Source organism: Colobus angolensis, unplaced genomic scaffold, assembly GCF_000951035.1.
Source record: "Colobus angolensis palliatus isolate OR3802 unplaced genomic scaffold, Cang.pa_1.0 Scaffold17, whole genome shotgun sequence".
In the NCBI taxonomy this organism is placed as follows: Eukaryota; Metazoa; Chordata; class Mammalia; order Primates; family Cercopithecidae; genus Colobus; species Colobus angolensis.
The window spans coordinates 18,168,386-18,186,609 of record NW_012114821.1 but is presented as its reverse complement, the minus strand read 5'-3'; positions in this window follow the sequence as shown (position 1 = coordinate 18,186,609).

The following is an 18,224-nucleotide window of genomic DNA, read 5'->3' as shown; positions in this document are numbered from 1 at the left end:
TCATGCTTTCAGATGTTTTTTGTTTGTTTGAATTAGCCAAGTGTGAAATGCGTTTTTAAATTTCCTTGAACGGAGACCTACAAATGCTCTGGTGTGTCATTCAGAACCCCCTTCAGAGTCAAGGCACTAATGTACCCAGTTGATGGGGGTGTTGGATGCTAATTGCATTGCCCTCTTTTGGAGACTGCTAGTTTGCCCACAGTTACACTCGCTTCTCCCAGGGTCAGTCTGATCCAATGTTAGTCAGTGTAGATGTGCTCTTTGCCCCAGTTCAGGAAAACTCTGCAGGGTCACCCTAGTCCTAGAGCTCCCTGTGGAATGGGCTAGTCAACAATTGCATCTGCCTCACAGTTCAACTTCTCCCTCTGCCCACTTTTGTTTCCCTCACTCTCTTACAAGTGTTGTTCTCGAAGACACTATCCAGTGAACTTTCTGCATGCAAGTCTCCATCTGAGACTCTTTCTCAAAAAACTCAGCCATAGATACGACAATGAGAAATCCATGACTACAAATTACTAATCAGAGTAAAAAATTGCAAGCAACATTTTAGTGATGGTTTAAGGATAGAATGCCCATCTCTCCAAATGCACTCTCTGGCCCAGAAAGTACCATGGAAACTGGAAACTGGAATTTTATAACTGGAAACTGGACCTGCTTTGCAGTGTCAGTGGTCAGCCCTTGACCTTCATCACCTGTTCACTCTGTGACTTGGTCTAGGTCACGTAACTTTTGTAAGCCTTTGTTTTGCATGGAACTCCACCACAGCATCAGGCACGTTTTTCAAGTATGCCCTATGGTTAGGGAGGCAGAGCTCTTGGGCGCTGGCCACTCCAAAAAGTCATTCATCTCTTAATTGGATTGTTTATCTAGTGGCAGCCTCCACTTTAAGAAAAAGGAAAACCACTTTTCTCAGTGGTTTTCCTTTCAAGTTTGGACTCAACCCAAGAGGATTTTAAAGAAAGCAATTCCCAAATGGAATAAACCACTACTATGCACGCCAGTCAAGAGTTTAAACATACATGTTTTTAATTAGGACTATACTCAAATAAGAGTAGCCAATGACATAAGTAGGAATCACAAATTATGCCATGTAGCCATTCAGCCATCACACACTCCTTATTAGTCCTGATACCCATAGTTTCCAATATCACACCTCATTGTCACAGTTATGGTGATACTATATTGAAAAATATAAACAGTGTATATCTAGAAATGGCACAGAGGTTCACCCTAGAGAAGAGAAATCTCAGGGAAGACATAACAATTGTAGCTCCCTTTACAGAAAATCAAACACCACTTGTTCTCACTCATGGGTGGGAACTGAACAATGAGAACACTTGGACACAGGGTGGAGAACATCACACACCAGAGCCTGTTGTGGGGTGGGGGGACAGAGGCAGGATAGCATTAGGAGATATACCTAATGTAAATGACGAGTTAACGGGTGCAGCACACCAACATGGCACATGTATACATATGTAACAAACCTGCATGTTGTGCACATGTACCCTAGAACTTAAAGTATAATTTTAAAAAAAATAAAAAATAAATTAAAAAAAGAATTGTAGGTGCCTTTATGGGGTTGTTACTCTATGTTACTCTATGCCAGACCTGCATGGGGAGTTGTTGGTCAATTGGTATAAAGTATTAGTTACGTAAGATGGGTAAGTTCTAGTGATCTACTGTACAACGTAATGCCTATAGTTAGCAATAGGTATTGTGTACTTTAAAATATGTTTAGGAGGATAGATCTTATGTTGAGTGATCTTACTACAAAACAAACACAAAGGAACAAAAGGGACTTTTTAGAGGTGATGGATATGTTTAGCACCTTGGCCTTGGACTGTAACCATGGTCTCATAAGTGTATGCGTATGTCTAAACTTATCACGTGTACATTAAATGTGTACAAATCATACCTCAATAAAACATCCATTTTTTTATCTTCAATTCTACTATTTTTTTTTCTTTAGGTAATACCAAATTCTCTGGCCATTTTCCACTTAAAAATCCAGAACCACGCAAAACAGGCACTCTTCCTCTCCATTTTATGGATGAGAAAAATAAGGCTTACAGTGTTTTAATACCTTACTCTAGCCCACAGAGCTAGTAAATACCTGAGCCACATTTCAGATCCAGGTTTTTCAGAATTTAAAACTTTTATTTTTATTTTATTTGTATTATCATGTTATCGTCTATGTTTATTTTTCACTGTTTTATTGTCACTTTTTTCAACTTTAGCAATTTTTAAGTGTATAGTCACTGTTAACTACAGGTACAATGTCATAGAGCTGATATCTAGAGTTCATTCATCTTGCTTAATTGTAACTTCATACCATTGCTGAGTAACTTCTCATTTCCTCCTTCCCCTTAGCTCCTGACCAGTATTTTATTTTATAAATTCAACTATTTTAGCTATCTCATAAAAATGGAATCATGCAGTATTTGTCTTTCTGTGACTGGCTCCTTTCACTTAGCATAATGTCCTCAAGGTTCATCTATGTTATCTATATTGTAGAGTTTCCTTACGTTTTAAGGCTGCATAGTATTGTATTGTGTGTAGAGGCCATATTTTCCTTTCTTGCTTGCTTTTTTCTCTTTCTTGCTTGCTTGCTTTCTTGTTTTCTTGCTTTTCTTGCTTTCTTACAGGGTTTCGCTCTGTCACCCAGCTTTTACTGAAGTGCCACAATCATGGTTCATAACCTCAGACTCAACCTCTCTTGGCTCAGGTGATCCTCCCACCTCAGCCTCCTGGGTAGCTGAAACTACAGGCACAGGCATGCGCCCCCCACCCCACCTTTTTTTTTTTTTTTTTGTAGTGACAAGGAGTTTCAGCATGCTTTGCTCAGGCTGGTCTCAAACTCCTGGGCTCAAGCAATTCACCTCAGCCTCCCAAAGAGATAGAAATATTGGCATGAGCCACCACCCCAAGCCCCTGTATTTTCTTAATCCATTCATCTGTCAATGAATATTTAGTGTATTTCCACATCTTGGCTTTTGGGAACAGTGCTACAATAAACATGGAAGTGCTAATATCTTTTTCAGTATTCTGATTTCAATTGTTTTGATAAATACACAGAAGTAGGATTGCTTGATCACATGATAGTCTTATTTTTAATGTTTTCAGAAACCTCATACTGTTTTACATAGAAGATACACATTTCACGTTCCTACCAAGAGTATACAAGGGTTCCAATTTCTCCATGTGCTCACTAACACTTGCTGTCTTTAAAAAAAAAATAGCTATTCTGACAAGTGTGAGGTGCTATTTCATTACAATTCTGATTTTTCATTTCCCTGATGACTAGTGATGCTAATCTTTTTTTTTCATACTCCTCTTGGTCATTTGTATGTTTCTTTAGAAAAGTGTCTATTTGGGTCTACTGCCCTCCTTCTTTTTTTTTTTTTTTTTTTTTTATTACTGCAAAAGCATATACTGCCTACATCATGTAAGTCTCTTTACTTTTCTGATGGGAAAATATAGGAAAAGAGACGGAGTTTGATCTGCATGTTCCCATTGAGTAGTCCTAGGTCAAAGAAGAAGAAATTACAAGTAATAGAGACTTAAATTAAGTGTATTGGATAGGACCCAGTTCAAACTGACCAAAGTCCGGGGACAATTAGATGGATACTGATGCTCAAACAATACAGGTAGAATGTGTTTATGTTTTTTCTGTTGGCTTCTTTCTCAGGGCTTGACAATGATGGCCACAAGAACATTTGAGCTCACAGCCTATCATTTTAGCAGTCCCAACAGAGACAATAGTTACCCTTTCCTAATTGCTCTGGAAAAATCTCAGGATTGCATCTGAGTAAGTTGGCTTTGACCACATACCCATTTCTGAACCAAGCACTGTATATATTATATACTTTACAATTATTGTCCAGAACTGAGGAATGTACTGGTGTTCAAGCTAGAAGTTCAGCTAAAAGGAGCTAAAATCACCTCCTTCTAAATTATGTGAACAGGGACAAGGAAAAGGGAGATTCTCCAAAGAAAAGGTGAACCAAAGAAGAAGGAAGGAGGTTGGGATGGCTGAAATGGCAGATGCTTTGTATGGGAAAGAGATTTTCAAACCTGCAGTGCACATTGTGGAACTCTTATCTCCTCCACTCTTACAGCGTGTGTGCACACAAGTCTGACTGCCAACTGCCAGCACTATGCTCCTTTGCCACAAGGCTGAAGTTAGCTCAGCCTGTATAAGTGGCAGATCAGCAATTCCGGCCTGCCACTTGCATGGAAGTTAACTCCTCTCAATAGAAAATTCAATCAATAATTGTGCTATCTGGTGCATAAATACCCCAGCTCCCTTACCCCTTGGGTTAGCTAATTCTGAGATACATATGCTAGGAATATCATTCTTAAAGTTCTCCAACAGAATTAAGCTTCATTTATCTGAAGCTGTAAATGTAATCAAAATATATCCCATATTGTGGCCGGGGCTGGTGGCTCACACTTGTATCCCTAGCACTTTGCGAGGCTGAGGCAGAAGGATCACATGAGCTCAGGAGTGTAAGAACAGACTGGGCAGCATAGTGAGATCTTGTTTCTAAAAAGAAAAAAAAAATTAAAATTAGCAGGGCATGGTGGTGCCTGTCTGCAGTCTCAGCTACTCAGCTACTTGGGTGGCTAAGGTGAGAGGATCACTTGAGCCTAGGAAGTTGAGGCTGTAGTGAGCTGTGATTGTGCCACTGTACTCTACCCTGGGAAGCAGAGCAAGACCTTGTCTCAAAACATATCTATGCATATCCTGTATTGATTTTCTTCCATTCTCTGTGTCACATCTCCATATCCCTATCTTATATTATGGAATATCCTCCCAAAGAAACTAATTGTGTTTGAATCCTTGTCTTAACAGGTAAAAAAACAATGAAATAGGCTGTTCCATGAAGTAGTGAGTTTCTCAGCGGTAGAAGTTTTCAGTAATGGGTGGAAAAATGAATTTGGGGAGATTAAAAAATAAAATAGGTAATTGGATTGCAGGACCTACATTTAGACCATGCAGTCCCTTCTAAGGCTAAGTTGAATCATTACTTGTTTGACTTGTGACAGAGTCATTCTTGCAGAAAAAGAGATTTATACTCATGCCTTGCATTCTGAAATTTGTGAAAGGAGATAATATAAAAAGTTCTCTGGGGAGGGAATATTTTTTAAAGGTTATTTGAAAGTACAAGGTTTAGCCCTTCTGTTATAACATGTTCTTATAAAAATACCTTTTTTACTACTCTGTGCTTCCTTTGTTTGGGAAGACCTCAAGATTACAAGAGGATGTCATTTCCTTAGCTCTGACTAGTTTTAAATGTTGACACCCACCATCATCTAGGCAGAGAAATAGCCTTCCCAAGATAACCTAAAGTGAGGAACATACGTGGCTGCCACATACGTCCAAAAGGAGGTGAGAGTGTGTCATCATCTAAAGTTCTTTGTGTTGGTTTGGACATGTGCCGAGGACACAGAAGTGTAAAGGAAGTGATTTCTCTCAAAATAAGCACATCAATCAAAAAAAGATACAGAATATAACTATTTTACCTTTTTGATGTGTGAAAGAAAGCCATGTCATATGAAATTTATCCCCCAGTGATGATTTTACTTCCCCAGTGGTAATTTTCTCCAGCTCACTCATAAAAATACTAATAATGGACAAAATTTGTTGAGTGTTAACTCTGTATTGGGCACTATGAAAATGACTTAATGTAAATTATGCATTGAATCCTCCCAAGAAATGTAATGGGTCCCATGTAAGCTGTCTACATTTGACTGATAAAGTAACCAAAGCTGAGGGGCTAAAGAGGCTTGCTGAAGTTCACAAAACAGTGAGGTGCAAGTCTCCCTGTCTCCAAAGATATATTAGTTAGTAATTGCTGTGTAACAAATCACTCCAAAATTTAATGCTTAAAATAATAAGAATTTATATTGCTCACAAGTCTATAGGTCAGCTGGGAAGTTTTTTCTGGTCTTAGCTGGATTTATTCATGCATCCGCAATCAGCCCTCAGTTGGGTAGGCAGCTGCTGCTATTTGGACTCACTCAGATGTTTGGAGGTCAGCTGACAACGGGCAAATCTAGGATGTTTGCATTTGAAATAAGTGGACTTTTCTCTAGCTGGTCTCTCACCCTACAAGTGGCTAGCCTAGGCTTGTTTTCATAGCAGTGGTATGGTCTCAAGAGTGTAAGAAAAGATGCATACAGTCTTTTGATGTCTAGGCCCCAAACGGACACAGAATCGTTTGTATGACATTATATTGGCTGAAGTAAGTCACGTGGCCAGCCCAAATTTGAAAGGCAGGGAAAGAGATCCTGTCTCTTCATGGGAGGAGCTACAAAGTCATGCTGCAAACACACAGGGAGGCATGCAGGATTGCAGTTGATCCACCATGGATGCTTATGTTTCGACCACTGTGTCCTTCCTTGCATCCTGGCACCTCCTTGGCAAAAAACACCAGCAGGTGTTCTTCACCTTGGTTTTGCCTGAATGAATCTCTAAGAGAGAGATAGCCCATTAATCGCCAATTTTGAAAGAGACTTTCAGGTCTTGTACTTATCTCCTACCCATGTTAAATCTCCTCTTTCAAACCTCCCACAAACATGCATCCGGCACCTGCCAAGACACTTCCAGTGACGGGGAGCTCAATTTTATTATGTTAAATTGACTTTTGTTTCCTTTTACAGTAAGGGATTTGGAATAGGGCTCTCACCTCTAGAGTTGTACAATTTCTTTTTCAGGCATCCTGTTCCAATGCTCTTCCCTCTATACACTGAAATCTTCCTTCTAGCAATTCCCCATCTCTGCTCTTTTTCTTGCTCCCTGGAGCAGACTGAAACAAATCTGTGGCTTCTCCTATATGACAACTATTTTATATCCAAAGACATTTATCAATTTCTTCATCAATTCTCCAGGTATTTCCAGATTTAATTATTCAACTGCTCTTCTAATGAGATCAACACACAGGTTATCAATGTTCTTTCTTTATGTGATACCCAGTCATCTACATACTCTGAATAAAACAAAACCAAATGGCTTGTTTTTTCCCCTCTACCTCTTCTTCCTTTTGTAATTGCAGCTCATTCTTACTGCATTAAATTGAATTTGGTTTCTCACTCACAGTAAGTAATTTGGAACAGAGCTGAGAGCCCTATTTTTGTACAATTTGTTTTTGAACCAAAGGAGAGGTATCATCTGCCTTTCTCCTTTTATTATTTTCTCTGTGAGTTCATACTTTCCTTCTAGGCAGTTGCTGTAAACTTTGATGCTTTTATTTAGACTGTTTATTTATCACTCAATGGTCCTCTACTGAGATACTCTTCAGCACCTTGGTTTGTGATAGCTGCTTGGGACACAAAACTGGGTAAACCCCAGCACTGGTCCTGAAAGAGTTTTCAGGCTTCTGGGCAAGGCCGTGGTTTAAAGCAATCTCTTTCAGGTAACCTCAGGCTATTTTAGAAGCATGCTTATTTTTCAGGGTTTCTCCTATACCCTTCTTCAACATCTCAGAGGACACTTGAGAAAAAAGACTGTGTGGCCCTGTGGTGTCGGGGGAGCATTGTCTGGTTCGCATGCTGTCTTCTGCTGTGAACTTCCTCAGCATGTTGACGCTCTTGTTGGGTCCGGATGTCAATAATGTAGATGCTCTTATTGTCATCCTCCATAATGACCTCAGATGTTTCTGTGGCCTTCAATCTTGAGGTCCACATTCTGAATGTGCCCTCATGTTGACTCCCGGATTCCTCCAAGTTCAGGATTTCCATGTCCCCTGAGGGCCAGTGGCAATAATGCACTGTGGCTCTCTCTCCAGTAGGCAGTCACATGTGAGAGAGAGCCTGAGCCACCCCTTGGCTTCCCTATGAGTTTCTCACTACATTGGATTGTAATTCCATGCTGACTATGGAACTTCTTTGAGGGGCTTGCAGACTCCCTAGGCTTTTTCCAAGGATTCAAGGATTCCAATTCTGTTTTACTTACTTTCTCCTAAGTGAGATTAGGTTTCTATAGCCTCCAGCTTGACATTTTACACCAGGGGGTGAGCTGGAACTCCAATAGTCATGTTGTGCATCTTGAATAGTCATTCTATTCTTTTATCCTTAACACTCAAGCTCCTCCCAAGCACTCTGGTGGCTTTCGGAGGCATCATTTTCCTGCTGTGAGAACTTCCCTGCATCAGTCAGTTCTCACAATTTCTATAACCTGCTCTGTAAGTGCCTTCAAGTTCTGCCTCAATGAAAGTCACAAGACATTTTTTGTTTGTTTTTTCTGTCAACAAAACCAGCCATCTGCACATCAAAAGCATTTGCCTTCATACCATTGTCTCACTATATTCTTAGAACAGTATTCCAGAAATCGAAGCAACAGAGTCCCTGTTTTCAGACTGGTTCTTCTCTTAAACAAAGGAAAAAATGGTCATTAATTGTATAGGGGCAGAAAGACAAGGGACAAGGACTTCGGGAACTAGAGGTTCTGTCTACACAGGGATTCATGATACTATTCTCTCAATGATAGATCTGGAGGTTTGATTTACTATGAAAAAAACACACAATTTTAAATGTTAATTCCTGTTAAACTTACAAAGAAATTTGGCATGCCAAATAATAAACAAAGAATTCAGGAACCAGAGTGGTGAGAATGATGTGATTTGAGTGAAGATTTTCTGAAAGCTTAATGGGATTTCTTCACTTTCTCTTATTTTCTGTATCATCTAAATTCTAATAACTGAAGGACAGTTGACCTTCTGTTAGTAGAGCTGTAATTCAGTCGCAAAAAGAGAAAAAATTAGAGAGAGAAAAGAAGAGAAAAAGGGAAGGAAAGAAAAGAGAAAGCGAAAGGAGGGGAAGAAAGGGAAGGGGGGAGGGGAGAGGAGGGAAGGGAGGGAGAGGAGAGGGAAGGGGAGGGGTGAGATGGTGAGGTGTGGAGGAGAAGTTAAATATTAAATTTGAACTCAATTGAACATGGACACAAACAATGGTCACCAAGTCCCAGAACAGGTTCTGTGAGCCCCTTGAGGCATTCATCCAGCGCTGTTTCAGAGAAATCCCTATTTCAATCTATTCCTATAAGTTAGTTATTGAAAAACAATAGAGAATCGCAAAAAACAAGTTGACCTTTTTGTGTTCCTTGAGGCTAGTTGCAGAGGGCCGTCATGACTGGGCCTCACACCAAATAACTCGTTACAAAAAGAGCTAGGGCCCCAGACTGCGCCAAGGCTTCATGAGACCGCTCCTCGTCTGTGCGCAGATGAGTGGCCAACTCTGGAGCCCAGGCTGTTGTTTCCCAGTCTGGTGGTGAATCCTTCATAGTCTGGTGAGTATAAATATATATATCTTTCCCTTCTCCCCTTTTCATTGCAATTTGCTTATTATATTATTTGCTTATTATATCAATTTGCTTATTATATTGATTTGCTTATTATATCATTTGCTTATTATATCTGCGTTGCCGTTTACGTGGGATAAAGGTTGTTTACCCCTAAAGGTATTGTGTATGTGTCTTTTCTTCTCCTCTTGCACGTTTCCTGCACAGAACAGGAGGAATGGAAAAAAAGAGGCGAGGGGATGGGAGGGAAGAGGAAGGGAGGGGAAAAGATTAAGTCAAAATGGACCAATGACCAGTGTCTGGAACACTAAGCCCCAAATTAAGTCTTAAAATGACTGAACATTCTGAGATGAAAGTGACCCAGACCCATCACCATCCCAAAAGCATAAAGGACAAGATAAGTGACAGACAGAAAAGAAAGTAGAGACTGTGGCATGGAATTCCTTAATTTCTAAGATTGCTCATTGTTCTGTTGGAAACAGGGGGTTATGTCAGTGTTTAAGACAGAGCCAGTGCACAAGTGAGTGGTACAGAGAGTGATGAAGCATCTCCTATTTTGAATGAGATCTTCTGTCTCATCCCATACATATCCCAATCCGTAACACGGAAAAAGTAATATGTAGATTCATTCATTCAGTGACTCAGCAAACAGTACGTGCCATGCATTTTCCCAAACATTAAGAATACAATTGAGAGCAAAGCAGACAAATGCCCCTTGCTCTGATGGGAGAACACAGGCATTAAATAAAATAAGTAGATCAAAATATAGTATACTAGGTGATAAGAATTGTCATGGGAATAAGTAAAGCAGCTAAAAAGGAATGAAGGCCCTCTGTGAAGGAGGATGCTGTTTAAAATGAGGCAAAGGCAGGCATCTCAAGACAGTTGCATTTCAACAATGGCCGGAAGGAAGTGAAGGGCACCTGAGGGAAACATGTTCCAAGGGGAATCATCAAGCATAAAGCTCCTGAGGCAAGGCTTGTGGATTTGTTTCAAGGATAGCAAAAAAGGCCAATATGGATGGACCACAACAGGGAGGAGAGCCTGCAGGTAAAATTGGAGCCATAATGGGAGCTGGCCATTTTAAGAATTTAGACTTTTATCATGAGTAAAAGGAAAAGAACTGAAGGAGCTGGGTGTGGCATTTATAGAATGTACTAGCGTAAATGTATAGAATGTAAAGTCATCACTTAGCTGCTGTGTTAGAAGTAAACTATAAGTGAGCCAAAGGCACAAGCAGAGAGTTCAGGTATCAGGCTGTCTTAAAAACAAACAAACAAACAACAACAACAACAACAAAAACAGAGATGATGGTGGCATGGACCAGGGTGGCATTCTAGATGGTGAATGATAGGTGAACCCTAGACAGATTTTGAATACAGAACCAGTAGGATTTGGGAATGAATTAGATGTGAAATGTGAGCAAAAGGAGGAGTTAGGTACTTTTGTTCTAATTGAAGGATGCAGTTGCTATTTTTTGAGGTCAAGACTGCAGAAACAGCAAGTTGGGGAGGAAGGGATTTGGGAGTTTGTTTTGGGTAAACTTTTTAAGACATTCAAGTGTAGACGTCAAATGAGTAGTTGTGTATGCAGTTCTGTTGCATTCACAGGGGAGACACAGATCTGGCAATGAATTTGGGAGTCATCAGTGTATAGATGGTATCAAGGCTGTAAGACTATATGGGAGTGAGTATAGACAGAGAAAAGTGATGTTTAAGAACTGAATCCTAGAGTACACCAAAGTGTATTGTTTGGGAAGTTGAGAAGCAAACAGGAGAGGTGATTGAGATGGAGCAGCCTATAGGGAATATGAGAATGGTATCCTGGAAGAAATGAGAAAATATTTTCAATGCAGAAGGAGCTGTCACTAGGTCCAATGTTGCCAGTAGGTCAATTAAAAATAGGAATGAGATCCACAATATGCAGGCCTTTGGAGACATTAGCAAAAGACATTTTTATAAAGAGGGAAGAACATAAGGCTAAATAGAGTGAGTTCCAGAGAGAAAGGGAAAAAGATTTAAGAGATAATGAGAAAGAGCATCTCTTTGGAGAAGTTTTGCTAAGAAGGGGAGCAGGAAAATGTGGTATCAAGGAAAGGAGTTTTAAAGATGGGAGGAATTACACACAGGCTTTATTTGCAAATAAAAACATTGGTATGGGAGATAAAGGGTGCTTTCTGAAGCACCATACTTGAGTTGGAAAGAGGGAATGGGTTCTGGTACAAAAATGCAGAGACCAGCCTTGCACACAAACATGGATTGTTAATTCACACTGAGAGAGAAGTGAGTATATAGGGCAGATACAGGCAAGGTAGATGTGGAGGGGGATTGGGAGAAAATTGCCTTCTGCTGCCTTCTCTTCTCCCAGTGAAATAGGAAGCAAGATCCAGACACTATAGGTCACTGTGCAGTCACATTTTTTGGATTCAAGGTCCTACAATGAGTGAGTTGGAAAGATAGAGTATGGTGGTTAAGAAAGTGAAATACTTGAAGCCGAGATTACAGGGAGTGGCAGTGATTTTAATGCCCAGACCTAGAAAGAAGAGAGAAGAAGTAAAAGAGTTAAGGTCAAGTTACTGGAAAGATTATCTTGACTGCTAGTGAAGTCATCAGTTTATGATATGAACAGTGTGATTATGACTATGAGAATAGGTCAGAAGTTAAAAACTTCAAAGAATAAGGGGGAATTCTCTGAATCATGGGTTTGTAGATGCCTGCAATAAAGAGGGGCAACTGATGGTATAGATGGATGACATAAACTTCAAAGCGAGTTTTCAGAGAGCGGGCAGGGAGAAGCATCTGGAGGCTGGAATGAGGAAATAAGAGGACACCTAGTCAACCTCCAGGCTAGTGACAGAAGGAAACAGAAAAAAAAAAAAAAATGTGACAAATTAGAAGGACTTTATGAGGAGGCAGGGGTCCCAGGAGTATCTGAGTTTCCATTAGAGCAAAAAGGCAAAACGGGATTTATAAAGAAACTGCACAGGTTATAAGGGATTTTGCTGATGACTGATCTGGAATTGTACAAGGGAGGGTGTGGGAATTAGAAAGAGGTGAAGATGGGGTCAGATTAGATGGTACACAGAGCGGTACTGGGGAAGTATATGGGAGCTAAAGGATGAGCTGCGTGTCTTGGGCTTTGGTAGTATTTTATGGATGTGGAGATCAAGGGAGGATCTTCTGCGAGATACCAGTGGTGAGACTGTGAATGTCAGGGGAGGTAGGCTGTGGGGTCTTTCTTGGAGCACCCAGGGCTCTGAGGCACTCTCTTCTCCCTCCTGCCAATGGCAGTATGGAAAGCAGGGAAGAAATAGTGTTACTATAAACAATTAAGCCTGAGCCCCCTCCTCATTCTAACCAATGTTTTTGCTTTCTTCATTCATTAAACAAATACCTTTTCGGGGCCTCGTAAACCTGAATACTAGAATAAAATAGGAAAATGTCAGTTTCTTCTCTCATGTAGCCTTCAGAATATTGGAAAAAACTCCATTCCAAAGACCAACACTTATTCATTACTCTATACCACCAGGGGATGGTTAATTATCTAAATCTCAGTATCTATGACCTCAGAGAAGGGATCTGGACTGGAAATACAAACTTCAGCCATAATCAATTACAATATGGCCTAAGGAAAGAGTCTACACTCAGAAGAGAAGGACTTTCAAGAGTCTTAAAAATTAGGGGTAATTGGAGTGGTTCCAGAAAATTAAATATTGAGAAACTTTTTGTTTTGTTTTGTTTGTTTGTTTGTTTTTGTTTTTTGTGTTTTTTTTGTTTGTTTTTTGAGAAGGAGTCTTGCTGTGTCGTCAAGCTGGAGTGCAGCGTCCCGATCTCGGCTCACTGCAACCTCCACCTCTCAAGTTCTAGTGATTCTCCTGCTTCAGCCTCCTGAATAGCTGGGATTACAAGCCACCAGGCTCAGCTAATTTTTTTTTTGTTTTTTTGTATTTTTAGCAGAGATGGGGTTTCATCATGTTGAGAATTGTTTGCTTTTTAAAAAGGGAGTGTGTTAATTTTCCAGAGGTGGCATAACAAAGGACCACAAAGTGGTGGCTTATCCCATTCATCCTCTCACAGTTCAGGAGGCTCGAAGTCTGAAATCAAAGTGTCAGCAGAATGAGTTCCTTTAGAGAGCTCTCAGGCAGAGCCTGTTCCCTGTTTCTCTCCTAGCTTCTGGAGGTGCCTGCAATCCTTTGATTTCCTTGGCTTATAGATGCATCACTCTAATCTCTGCCACTATCTTCACACGACATTCTTCCCTATGTCTCTGCGTCTTCAAATTTTCCTCCCTTTATAAGGACACCAGGCATTGGATTTAGGGCCCAACCTATCCCAATATAACGTCATTTTAAACTGATTACATCTGCAAAACCATATTTCTTTTTTTGGATGACGTCTGGCTTTATCACCCAGGCTGGAATGCAGTGGCTCAATCTCAGCTCACTGTAACCTCCATCTCCCGGGTTCAAGTGATTCTCCTGCCTCAGCCTCCCGAGTAGCTGGGATGACAGGCATGTGCCAACACACCCAGCTAATTTTTGTATTTTTAGTAGAGACAGGGTTTTGCCATGTTGTTCAGGTGGGTCTCAAACTCCTGACCTCAGGTGATCTGCCAGCTTCCCAAAATATTGGGATTACAGGTGTGAGCCATCGTGCCCAGCCTGCAAAGACCATATTTCTGAATAAGGTCACATTTCCAGGCTCTGGGTGGACATGGATTTTGAGATGGCACTATAGGACCCACTCCAGGAGAAAGAGCTAAATTATAACAAAACCATGTGTCATTCCATGTTGATCATGTGCCAGTAACTTCCAGGATTTTCTTTTTTTCTTTTTTTTTTTTTTTTATCATTTAATTTGAGCTCATCAGAAAAAGTCCATTTTCTTCCTGTTGGGAATGTTTTTGATCTACACGTAAAGTCACTTGGTCATGTCTCTTGCCAGGTGATCGTTTTCTTTAGGTCAGTGGTCATCATTATTAAAATGGATGTTGACTCCAACCCTCAGGGTTTCTGATTTAGTGGTTCAAGGATGTGGCCCCAAAATTTTCAGTTTTAAAAAAGTTCCCAGATGATACTGGTGTTGATGTTGTTCATCCCAGACACCTGACTCCCAGAAATCTAATTTCTCTGACTCTATACTTAGAGAAAAGAGTTCCTAGTTATGTCAGTCATTGATGTCTCTATTTCCTGTGAGTGGTTGATGAATAGGTATGGGGAGAGAACCCTATATGTGGGACTGTTGTGCTGAGGTCTTTATCATAATACTGATAATTATTCTTTGTATCCCATTACAAGTTGCAAGATATCTTCCCATACTCTATTTAATGTAACTTTTGAACCAGTGATAAGTTGGTTACTGTTGCTCCATTTTACCCAGGAAACTAGTTCAGAGGTGTACTGTACCTTGAGAGCTGATGGTAGAAGCTATGTGGCAAATTTTCACCTTTTTATGCTAGAGCCAGTGTAATCTGCCACCCAGCAGCTATTTTACAGCTTTTGAACCTAAATTTTGATGAGAACTATCTGGGTGGTACTCTGAAAATCACTGCAAATTAAGACAACACACAGGTTTGTTTCATATTGTATTTATGCTGCCATCTGCATCATCGAGGTGGTGACAGTGCTGTTTTCCCTCGCTCTTGCTTTCTAATCTTAGTAAAGGGCTTGTCAACCCAGTTCATCAGGGTTCTCTGCTCCCTGTTCCCTCTGATTGTCCAAATGGCAAGTTTTGTATATGCTAAGATTCACTTCCTAACATGAATTCTCTGAGGTTCATTGGTTAGTGACCCTTTAGTGACCCTTTCTTCTCAGGAGCCAGAGAAATAAACATGATGTGGGATGTGTTCTGTGCAGGTTGCTTCAACCTTTCTCCTCCATACTTTCTCTCTGCAGCATCACACATCTGATGAGTGGGAAAGCTGAGATTTGAACCTGTGCTGTCTGTTTCAGAGCCTGCCTCTAACCATTTCACAGGGCCCTGCTCACTGCCCTCAACAGCACTTCCTGTTCTAGCAGAATCTTGCTGAACTCCAAGCTGACATTACGGCTGCTGAAGCAATTCACCCCACACATTTGCATCTTCACTGTGTTCCACCCAGGCTGACTGTTCCTGGCGGAGGAGTTTCCAGCTCGTCTCCCACACATGCTGTGCTCACCTATGGTTCCTGCCGTCATGCAGGTGACAGGTGTCTGAGTAGCTAAAAGCACAAGCTTTGGACCCATGCAACTCCAAATATGACACACCACTTTTTCTTCTTACTGTATAGCCTTGAGTAAGTCACTGATTTCCAGAACCACTGTTTCTTTATCTGTAAAATGGGTACAAGAATATCAAGTTTGCATAGTCGCTGTGAGAATTAAACGGATAATTTATGCAGCAAGTAGCAGCTCAATCATTGGAGCTTTTATTATTTGTGTCATGTTATTGCCTCTGCCTGGAGCCCCCTAATCTATTTCTTTCTGCCTAAGTGTTCTTCAATGTTCCTCTTACTCTTCTCACATATGAAAATACCCTGACCAGCCCTGCCATGATCACAGTGATGTGTTTAATTCTCTGGGAGCCTTAGTGTATTGTACAGCAAGTGGCCTCCTAATGTCATTTCCAGCCTAATGTGCCTCTTTCACACAATAAATGACTACTTGAAGCCCCTAATTCCTCATTTAACAACAATAATAGCCACCATTTACAGCCCTTAAATTTTGCCAAAAAAATTGCACATAAGGTTGTGATAAACAGCATTGCCCTGTGTGGAAGGAACTACTATAATTTCCCTTTAGAGGAGAGAAAACTGAAGCTCAGTGAGTTTTAGTAGAATCCTAGTAGATCAAAGTTGAAAGAAATCCTAAAATCTATTCTGTTTCATTAGGCCCACACTTGAAATTCCCCTGCAACTCGAGTTCTTCTGTGACAAGCGCTCACTATCTCTGAGACTAATCTCACTTTCTCTCTCTCCTTCTCTCTCTCTCTTTTGACCAGGCTGGTCTTGAACTCTTGAACTCTTGCCCTCATGCAATCCTCCATTCTCAGTTTTGCAAAGCCCTGGGATTACAGGCATGAGCCACGGCAACCAGCCCAAGCTTGATATTTTTATACACGTTTTACAGATGAAAAAAATGGTGGTTCAGAGAAGTCAGTGTCTTGCTCAAGATTACACAGGAAGGAAAGGAATGGGGAGTCACACCTAGAGTTGCCTGGATCCAAAGCTTGTGTTATTAACTACACACACACACACACTCATCATCATCATCATCATCAATCTCCTTATGGAGGCTGCAACTTTCTTAGCCACTTTTGGTTCTCATCAGTCCCAAGCCCTTCAACCAGAACAGCAAGCTGAAAGGCCCTGATTCCTCCCTTCTTTTCTATCTGCCAGCAGCACCAAACAAACCCTGCACGTAGGTATGCATAGTCGTCCCTTGGTATCTGTGGTGGATTGGTGCCAGAACTCCCCCATGAATACCAAAATTCACAGATGCTTAAGTCTCTTATATAACATGGTGCAGTGTTTGCATATAACCTATGCACATCCTTCTGTATACTTCAAATCATCTCTTGATTATTTATAATACCTAACACAATGTAAATGCTGTTAATGGTTGTTATACTGTATTGTTTAGAGAATAATGACAAGAAAAGGAATTCTGTGCATATTCAGTACAAATGCAACCACCATTTTTCCCTCAAATATTTTGACTGTAGCTGGTTGAATTCCTGAATGTGGATCCCACAGATAAGGAGGACCCACTGTATTTTGCTCACCTAGCTTTCCTTCTCCTCCCTCCTTGCTGCTTAACCCTGAGGCAGTCTTTCTTCTCTCTTTGTCCTCCAGGGCTAGGTGAGGGGCTCACACGCTGAGTCATCATGCTGGGGTGCAACTCTCTTTGCATGTCTATCTCTTTCCCCCAAATTAGGAGCCTCTTGAGAACAGGACCTGGGGCTTTGCTCTTTAGCTTATCTGCATGGATCCAGTATAGTCCCTGCATACAGCTGGCCCTCAGGATTTATTGAATAAGTGATTGCTTCCTGAATTAGTATAAGAATGACAGTCAGGGCCGGGCTCGGTGGCTCACCCCTGTAATCCTAGTACTTTGGGAGGCCGAGCCGGGTGGATCACTAGGTCAGGCGATCGAGACCATCCTAGCTAACACGGTGAAACCCCATCTCTACCGAAAATACAAAAAATTAGCCAGGCGTGGTGGCGGGCGCCTGTAGTCCCAGCTACTCGGGAGGCTGAGGTAGGAAAATGGCGTGAACTCGGGAGGCGGAGCTTGCAATGAGCTGACATCGTGCCACTGCACTCCAGCCTGGGCAATAGAGCGAGACTCCGTCTCAAAAAAAAAAAAAAAAGAAGAATGCCAGCCAGTCGAAGTGTCTCATGCCTGTAATCCCAGCACTTTGGGAGGCTGAGGTGGGTGGATCATGAGGTCAAGAGTTCAAGACTGGCTCGGTCAACATGGTGAAACCCCTCTCTGCTAAGAATACAAAAATTAGCCAGGCGTGGTGGCATGTGCCTATAGTCTCCGCTACTTGGGAGCTGCGTCAGGAGAGTTGCTTGAACCCGGGAGGCAGAGGTTGCAGTGAGCCGAGATTGCGCCACTGCACTCCAGCCAGGCCAACAGAGAAGACCCCATCTCGAAAACAAACAAACAAAATAAAAAGAACGCCAAGCACCATGGTGAGCACCCGGGTGACACTGCATCACTGTCTGCTGACTTGGTCTTAGTAAATATGGCACTTCTGGGGCTCCGGGTGAATATCCTGACAGAGGTGGCTTGGCCTGAATTGAAATCTGGGAGTGCTACATGAAGGCACTGTGAGGCAACTTATGCTAACCCTGACTTCCTTAATGGCATCTCACTGATGCCACATTTCTTGCTTTCATTCACAATCGAGCTTCTCTCTGGCCAGGGGGAAAATTG